Below are 7,857 nucleotides of genomic sequence, written 5' to 3'. Positions count from 1 at the left end.
AAACCCAGGCAGACACAGGGAGAAAGTGCAAACTTCACACAAATAGTCATCCAAAGCTGGAATTGAACGTGGAATCCTGGCACTGTGAGGCAGCAGTGCTAACCACTGTGCCACCCAACTTCCCGGTTTGGACATGCAACACTGTTCCTTCAAGATTTCATGGCTGGGTCAAAATCCATAGAATCCCTATGGTGCACGGAGGCCATTTGACCCATTGAGTCTGTACCAACTCTCCGAAAGACCATCTTATCCAGGCCCACCCTGGACCAAGCCCAGGCAAGTCTGAGTGAGTCCACAAGTTGGCTCTGAATTGGACCAGCAGGTCACATGATCCTTTCAGGGCAACGCCCCTTAAAGGGCTACAAAACCACACCCAACATTCGATCTTTGGGCTCACACATGAAGAATGATCACGTGGAAGAAATAATGGGGGAATGCTAAAGACAGCAGCTGCTCCATTCCAACACAGATGCATTCAGGGAAAGAGGAGAGAAAAGCTGAGTGAGTAGTGCTTGGAAATAAGTCTCTGCTGCTTGATTTAAGATCAGAAAATCCTTGGATCAGGATTGGACGCCCTTAGCAATCATAAATTCAGAAAAGGGTAGAAGGCTGGAATAAATGACATGGCAAATTGTTGGCTTCCTTCAAACATAATCGAAACTTGTCCCAGAGTAACGCTCACTGTCCCTGGGAAATGCGCCAAGAAACTAAATATGTCTAAAGGCTGCCATTTCCAAAAGTGAACTATGATGTTGCGTGTTCAAAATGGAAAACTGAATTTTTGTAAGTAACTTGAGTACACTAAATTGAAACAATCATTTTAATAACAGTGTCAAAGCTGTGTAAGAATAGAAGGAGCAGTTTTTGTTGTTATTATTCTTCACAGCTTGGAGACTTCTGGAAGTTTCTTCCTCGGATGCATCTCATTCAGGCCTTTCTTACCTAATTATTCATTAGAATGAGCCCACCTTAATTGCTCACTTTATTCTTATATGCCTTGGACACTGTTATTAAAACAATAGTTACAATTTAGTATATTCAGCTTAGTGTTATTATTATTTGAACACACTCTTGGATGACCTCTCATGTTCCACTCTTCATGACCTTGAGGTCAACTACACCCTTCTCCTGTGTCTTAACAGGCAGCAGATCCTATTCTCCAACAGCTCTGCCCATGCTTATTGACCTACATTGACTCTCAGTCGAGCAAAGTGTTAATTTTAAAATGATCATCCTTATTTTTAAATCCCTTCATGGCCTTGCCCATCCCTATGTCTGTAACCTCCGCCAGTCGGACCCTCCAAGGTACCCATGTTCCTCTCATTCTGGCCGCTTGTGCATCCTCCTTTTCAATTGCTGTACCATTGGTGGCCATGCCTTGTGTTGGGTGGCCTCGAGCTGGAAGATTTATTCCCATGCAATTCTGTTACATCCACTGATATGTTCCATCTTTGCCCCTGATTATTGCTTAGAATGACCTGCATTTATATATGCCTTTCATGACATCCCAAAGCACTTACAGACAACGCATTGGTGGTTGTGCTTTCAGTTGCTCAAGCTCTAGAATTCTTTCCCTACACCTCTCCAACTCTCTACCTCATTATCATAGAATCCCTACAGTACAGAAGGAGGCCATTCTGCCCATCGAGCCTGTACTGACCACATTCCACCCAGGCCCTATTCCCGTAACCCAACACTGCTAATCCCCCTGATACTAGGGACAATTTAGCATGGCCTGTCAACATAACTGCACATCTTTGGAGTGTGAGAGGAACCGGAGCACCCAGAGGAAACACATGCAGACAAGGGGAGAATGTGCAAACTCCACACGGACAGTGACCTAAAGCCAGAATTGAACCCGGATCTCTCTAACCACTGTGCCATTGTGCTGCTCATCTTCCTCCTTGAAGATACCCCTCAAAACTAACCTCTTTGCTGGGATATTTTTGGTCATCTGACCAAACACCTCCTTATGTGGGTCAGCGCCCTGCTTTGTTTGAAAATGTTGTTGTTCCTGTTCAGTAAAGGAGTCTCCCTCATGGCATGACCTCTGGCAAGTTATTGGAGATTGGCCTGGGTGAGGGAGATGGTGGCAGCTTGGTATGTCAACGGGCTAATAATTTAGAGGCTCAAGTGAATTCTTGGAATGGGGGGGGGATGGTGATTCATGGGTTCAAATCCCACTGGGGCAGCTGAGGGTATTTAAATCGAATTTATGAAGCCTGGAATTAGGCGCAAATCTCAGTGTTCATGGCCATGTAACTATTGGTGATTTTGTTTTTGGTAAAAGCTGATCTGGTTCACTGTGTCCTTCAGGGAGGGAAATCTGCCATCCTTACCCAGGCTGGCCTAATGTGGTTGACCCTTAACTGCCGTCTGAAATGTTCAAGCCAGCCATTCAGATCAAGGGCAATTTGGAATGGGCAACAAATGGTGGCCTTCCACGCAATGTTCACATCCCATGGAGGAATAAAAGAAATTATCAAGTATAATTTATGTGGCCTGGTCAATACTTTTCCTTTGGCAAAAATGACTAAAAACAGATAATCTAGTTATTATCATGCTGTTGTTTTTAAAAGCTTGCTGTGTGCAGTTTGACTAGTTAATTTTCCTACACTATGCTTCAAAAATGCTTTATTAGCTGTGAAGTGCTTTGGGCCAATCTGAGGTTCTGAAAGGTGTGACAGAAATGCAAGATCTATCTTTTTCTATGCTTATACAGTCAGCAAATTTAGCTGAGGTGGGAAGTAAAAAAATAGTGGCGGGATCACAATTACCATTACAGCAAACAAGCTATTCCAGATACTTGAGTGGCACTGCTGCTATTGTGGAAAGAATAAAAATAAAATAAATATCATCAGTAATAGGCAACGTTGAGCCCCCACATGGCACAATAATGTTGCATCCCATGTGCCGTATCACAAAGGAAAAAACACACACCGTTCGTCCTCCAAGCCTGTGCCGATTATGATGCCTTAACTAAACTAAAAAAAACCTTCTGCCCATACTCGGTCAGTATCCCTGTATTCCCTCTCTATTTATGCACTCAACCAGATGCCTCTTAACTGTTGCTAATATGCCTGCTGCCACCACCTCTTCTGCAGTGTGTTTCAGGTACCCACCACTCTCTGCATGAATAACCTCCCCTGCACAACTTCCTTAAACTTTCCCCCTCTCATCTTGAATCTGTGTCCCCGTGTAATTGACACTTCCATCCTTGGAAAAAGTCTCTGACTATCCACCCTGTCTATGTCTCTCATAATTTTGTGGACCTTTATCAGGTATCCCCTCAGCCTCCGTCTTCCCAGTGAAAACAATCCTAGTCTATTAAACCTCTCCTCATTGTCAACACCCTCGAGACCAGGCAACATCCTGGTGAACTTTCTTTGCGATCTCTCCAAAGCTCCCATGTCCTTCTGGTAGTGTGGTGACCAGAACTGCATGCAATACTCTGGTGCCAGTCATTCTCTCTTACCCAATGGTGACTGAATATACACTTGATTTTGCTATATTAAAAACCGTTTGGCATCTCTGAGCTTTACTGAGGAGCCTGGGTTCCTTGACTGATTCCTGCATCAACTTTCTGATTTCTGGTGAAGATTTGTGCCTAATATTAAAAAAATGTCGAAGGATTTATTTCAAAGACAAATCGCACAAATTATCCTATGTTCACATGGCACTAACTGTGGCTCTGGATGCATCCATCTTGATCATGAACTTGTGGGGCATATCAATGGTGGAGCTGGTTTGTCACTCCCAATGAATAGTCATCTTTTCACTGACCGCAATTCTCCACCATAATCAGGAAGGGAGCGAGGCTGCACCCACCCACCCCCCCACCCCCAAGCACCATTGCACTGGGAGGGGAGAGGGTGCAGTTGCCTGATCAAGCTAGATTAGAGTAGATTCGGTGGCACAGTGGTTAGCACTGCTGCCTCACAGTGCCAGGGATCCGGGTTCGATTCCAGCCTCAGGTCACTGTCTGTGTGGAGTTTACACATTCTCCCTGTGTCTGTGTGGGTTTCCTTTGGGTACTTTGGCTTCCACCCACAGTCTGAAAGACATGCTGGTTAGATGCATTGACTCAGACAGGCACCGGCATGTGGCGACTCAGGGAATTTCACAGTAACTTCATTGCAGTGTTAATGTAAGCCTTACTTGTGACTAATAAATAAACATTAAAACTTTTTTAAAGGGTCAGGGTAGCCAATGAGGTTAATCTGAGGCTTTTACCTGATGCAATTTTCCAAAGCCATCTTGGCTTTTTGGCTAGGATGAAATGTTATATAAAGCCCAGGGGAGGAGGTGCAATGCTTCATCCTGTCAGCTTGACATCGGGCAGGAGTTTCCAGTCTCTCCTGAGCGAGGCTGTAAAATTCCGCCCAATGGGTTGAATGGCCCCTATCGCACTGTAGGGATTCCATGATTCTATGAAATTTGCTCGTGAACAATAAAAGGATAGCTCAGATATATAACCAGAAATGTAACCAATCGGACAATTGTTCTGCAGTTTGCGTGCATGGACCATGGTGAAAGAAAAGGATATAATAGAATGTTGTGAGGGTGGTTACATATGAGAGAACTATTTGATGAATCAAAGAGTAATTATATAGAACATCTCCTTGGAACTCTGCTTAAAGTTGAGCCCACAGGTCAGAGTGAGAGGGGGGCTTGATGGGCTGAATGGCCATTTTTCTCATTTCATGATTTCTTAAAGCTTTAAGTTTATTTATTAGTCACAAGTAAGGCTTACATTAACACTGCAATGAAGTTACTGTGAAATTCCCCTAGTCACCACACTCTGGCGCCTGTTCAGGTCAATGCACCTAACCAGCATGTCTTTCAGAATGTGGAAGGAAACCGGAGCACTCGGACAAAACCCATGCAGACACAGGGAAAATGTGCAAACTCCACTCAGACCGTGATTCAAGCTGGGAATTGAACCCGGGCCCCTGGCGCTGTGAAGCAACAGTACTAACCATTGTCCTTCCATTGCTTCCAGTTGCCAGAGTTAAATCTTTTGAACCTTTTCGAAGCTCGAGACAGCAGCATAGTTCAACATTGAGATGTCTTCTGAGACACTACTAAATGTCATCTTTATCTTCCAAGAAAAGATATGAAGAAATACAAAGGCCAACAGGCATGCGGTATTTATTAAAAACACTCCTCCTCTGTGAGGTCAAATCCCTATTGTAAATTGACCCGCAGATAAACATTTCAGCAAGTGTTAATCTCAAGTGCGGAGTTGGAGAGGGATTTTAAAAAAAGTGATTAAATGCTACCACTTCAAAGGATGGCGCGGTGGCACAGTGGTTAGCACTGCTGCCTCACAGTGCCAGGGACCTTGGTTCAATTCCCAGCTTGGGTCACTGTCTGTGTGGAGTTTGCACATTCTCTCTGTGTTTGCGTGGGTTTCCTCTGGATGCTCTGGTTTCCTCCCAGTCCAAAAATGTGCGGGGTAGGTGAATTGGCCATGCTAGATTGCCCCTTACTGTCAGGGGGAGTAGCTGGGTAAATGGGGTTACGGGGATAGGGTGGGATTGTGGTCAGTGCAGACTCAATGGGCCGAATGGCCTCTTTCTGCACTGTGGGATTCTATGATTCTAAACATTACTCAATAATGGTACCAGTCTTTCATCTAAAATTGCAGTTACAAACTACTTGTACTCCCTATAGATTTAATCACACCACTAAATATAAAACTCTCTCTTACATCCTGTGACTAACACTGAGTCTGTTAATTCTTTTGCTTTCTCATTTTAGGTGACTCTGCGCTTGTCACACTGTTCCACCAAGAACACCCACAAATTATCCACAGTCATCACTGTTTTGAAGCTTGCAGACGTCTGTCTTGATAACAATTGGGTACGCTATGAAGGTTCTGCTTAGCTTCCATTCTTATTCCTAACTTCCTCACTTTTAATTTTTGCCTCCTGCTGCTGAACCCTTAACTGATGAAAATCATGAAGTCATTTCCTTGAATCGCAATTGCTGTTCCCTTATAATCTTGAAAATATTAATGAGGTGACATTCATTAAACTTTTGCTCATAACTTCTTAATCCTTGTGAACATTTGTGTCTTCTCAAAGGCAAGAATATGAAATGACTACAGCACTTCAGCATTTGTATTGTTTTTTGAGAATGAAGCTAAACACCAAATAGATAAGAACTTTATTTGAATATTACCTCAAGGTGCATTGCGCCTCAAGGTCTAGGCTGGAGAATGGGAATGAGAAAATTATCAGCCATGATTGGATGGTGCAGCAGACTCGATGGGCCGAGTGACCTAATTCTGCTCCTGTGTCTTATGGTCTTATTGCATTGTTGAAAGAACATTAGATCAATCACAGAATTGTTATAGTGCAGAAGGAGGCCATTTGACCCATTGTGTCTGTGCTGGTTATCTGAATGAGCAATTCACGCAGTGCCATTCCTCCAACATTGCCCCTCAACCCTGAGTTGAGAGTGTTGGCTTATTAGGAGAGATTGAGCAGACTGGGGCTATACTCATTGGAATTCAGAAGAATGAGGGAAGATCTTATAGAAACATACAAGATTATGAAGGGAATAGATAAGATAGGAGCAGGGAAGTTGTTTCCACTGGTGGATGAAACCAGATGCAGAGATGCCGGTGTTGGACTGGGGTAAACACAGTAAGGAGTCTCACAAACCAGGTTAAAGTCCAACCAGTTTATTTAACACACACCTGACGAAGGAACAGCATTTCCGAAAGCTTGTGGGTTTACCATCAAATAAACTGGTTGGACTTTAACCTGGTGTTGTGAGACTTCTTACTAGATGAAACCAGAACCATAGGGGGCATGGCAGATTTAGGACTGAGTTGAGATGGAACTTCTTCACACAGAGGGTTGTGACTCTGTGGAATTCCCTGCCCAGTGAAGCAGTTGAGATTACCTCATTGAATGATATATTTATGAATAGTAAAGGAATTAAGGGTTATGGTGAGTGGACGGGTAAGTGGAACTGAGTCTACAAAAAGATCAGCCATCATCTTATTGAATGGCGGAACAGGCTCGAGGGGTCAGGTGGCCCAGTCCTGCTCCTAGTTCTTATGTTCTGATGTAACCCTGCACAATCCGCCTTTTCATGTAATATTCCAATTCTCATTCTGTTGGCTGCCTTTTTTTAAATTCATTTGTGGGACTTAGATATCGCTGGCTCGGCGGGCATTTATTGCCCATCCCTAGTTGCCTGAGGGCAGCTGAGAATCATAGGATCATGGAATCATATAACGCAGAAAAGACCCTTCGACCAATCGAGTCAGCACCGACACATTAGGAACACTTGACCTCCCACCTAAACCCATCTGTCAGCACTTGGCCCATAGCTTTGAATGTTATGATGTGTCAAATGCTCATCCAGATATCTTTCAAAAGATGTGAGGCAATCTACCACCCTCCCAGGCAGCGCATTCCAGACTATCTCCGTCCTCTGGTACAAAAGTTTTTTCACGTACCTCCTGAGCCTTCTGCCCCTCACCTTGAACCTATGTCCCCTCATGACTGATTCTTCAACTAAAGGGAACAGTTGCTCCTTATCCATGCTGTCCCTGTCTCTCATCAACCACATTGCTATGGCTCTGGAGTCACATGTAGGCCAGACCAGGTAAGGATGGCAGATTTCTTTCTCTAAAGGACGTTAGTAAACCAAATGGGTCTTTCTGACAATCAACAATGGTTTCACTGTCATCAGTAAATTCTTAACCCCAGATTTTTTTATAGAATTCAAAATCCACCAGCTGTCATGGCGGGATTCGAAGCAGGTTAGCAGAGTTTCTGGATTAATAGTCTAGCGATAATACCACTTAGACATTGTCTCCATCACATTCTTGCTGTG

Source organism: Carcharhinus amblyrhynchos, chromosome 29 (assembly GCF_965287045.1).
Source record: "Carcharhinus amblyrhynchos chromosome 29, sCarAmb.v2.hapA, whole genome shotgun sequence".
Lineage (NCBI taxonomy): Eukaryota > Metazoa > Chordata > Chondrichthyes > Carcharhiniformes > Carcharhinidae > Carcharhinus > Carcharhinus amblyrhynchos.
Note: the sequence above shows the minus strand (reverse complement) of the source record.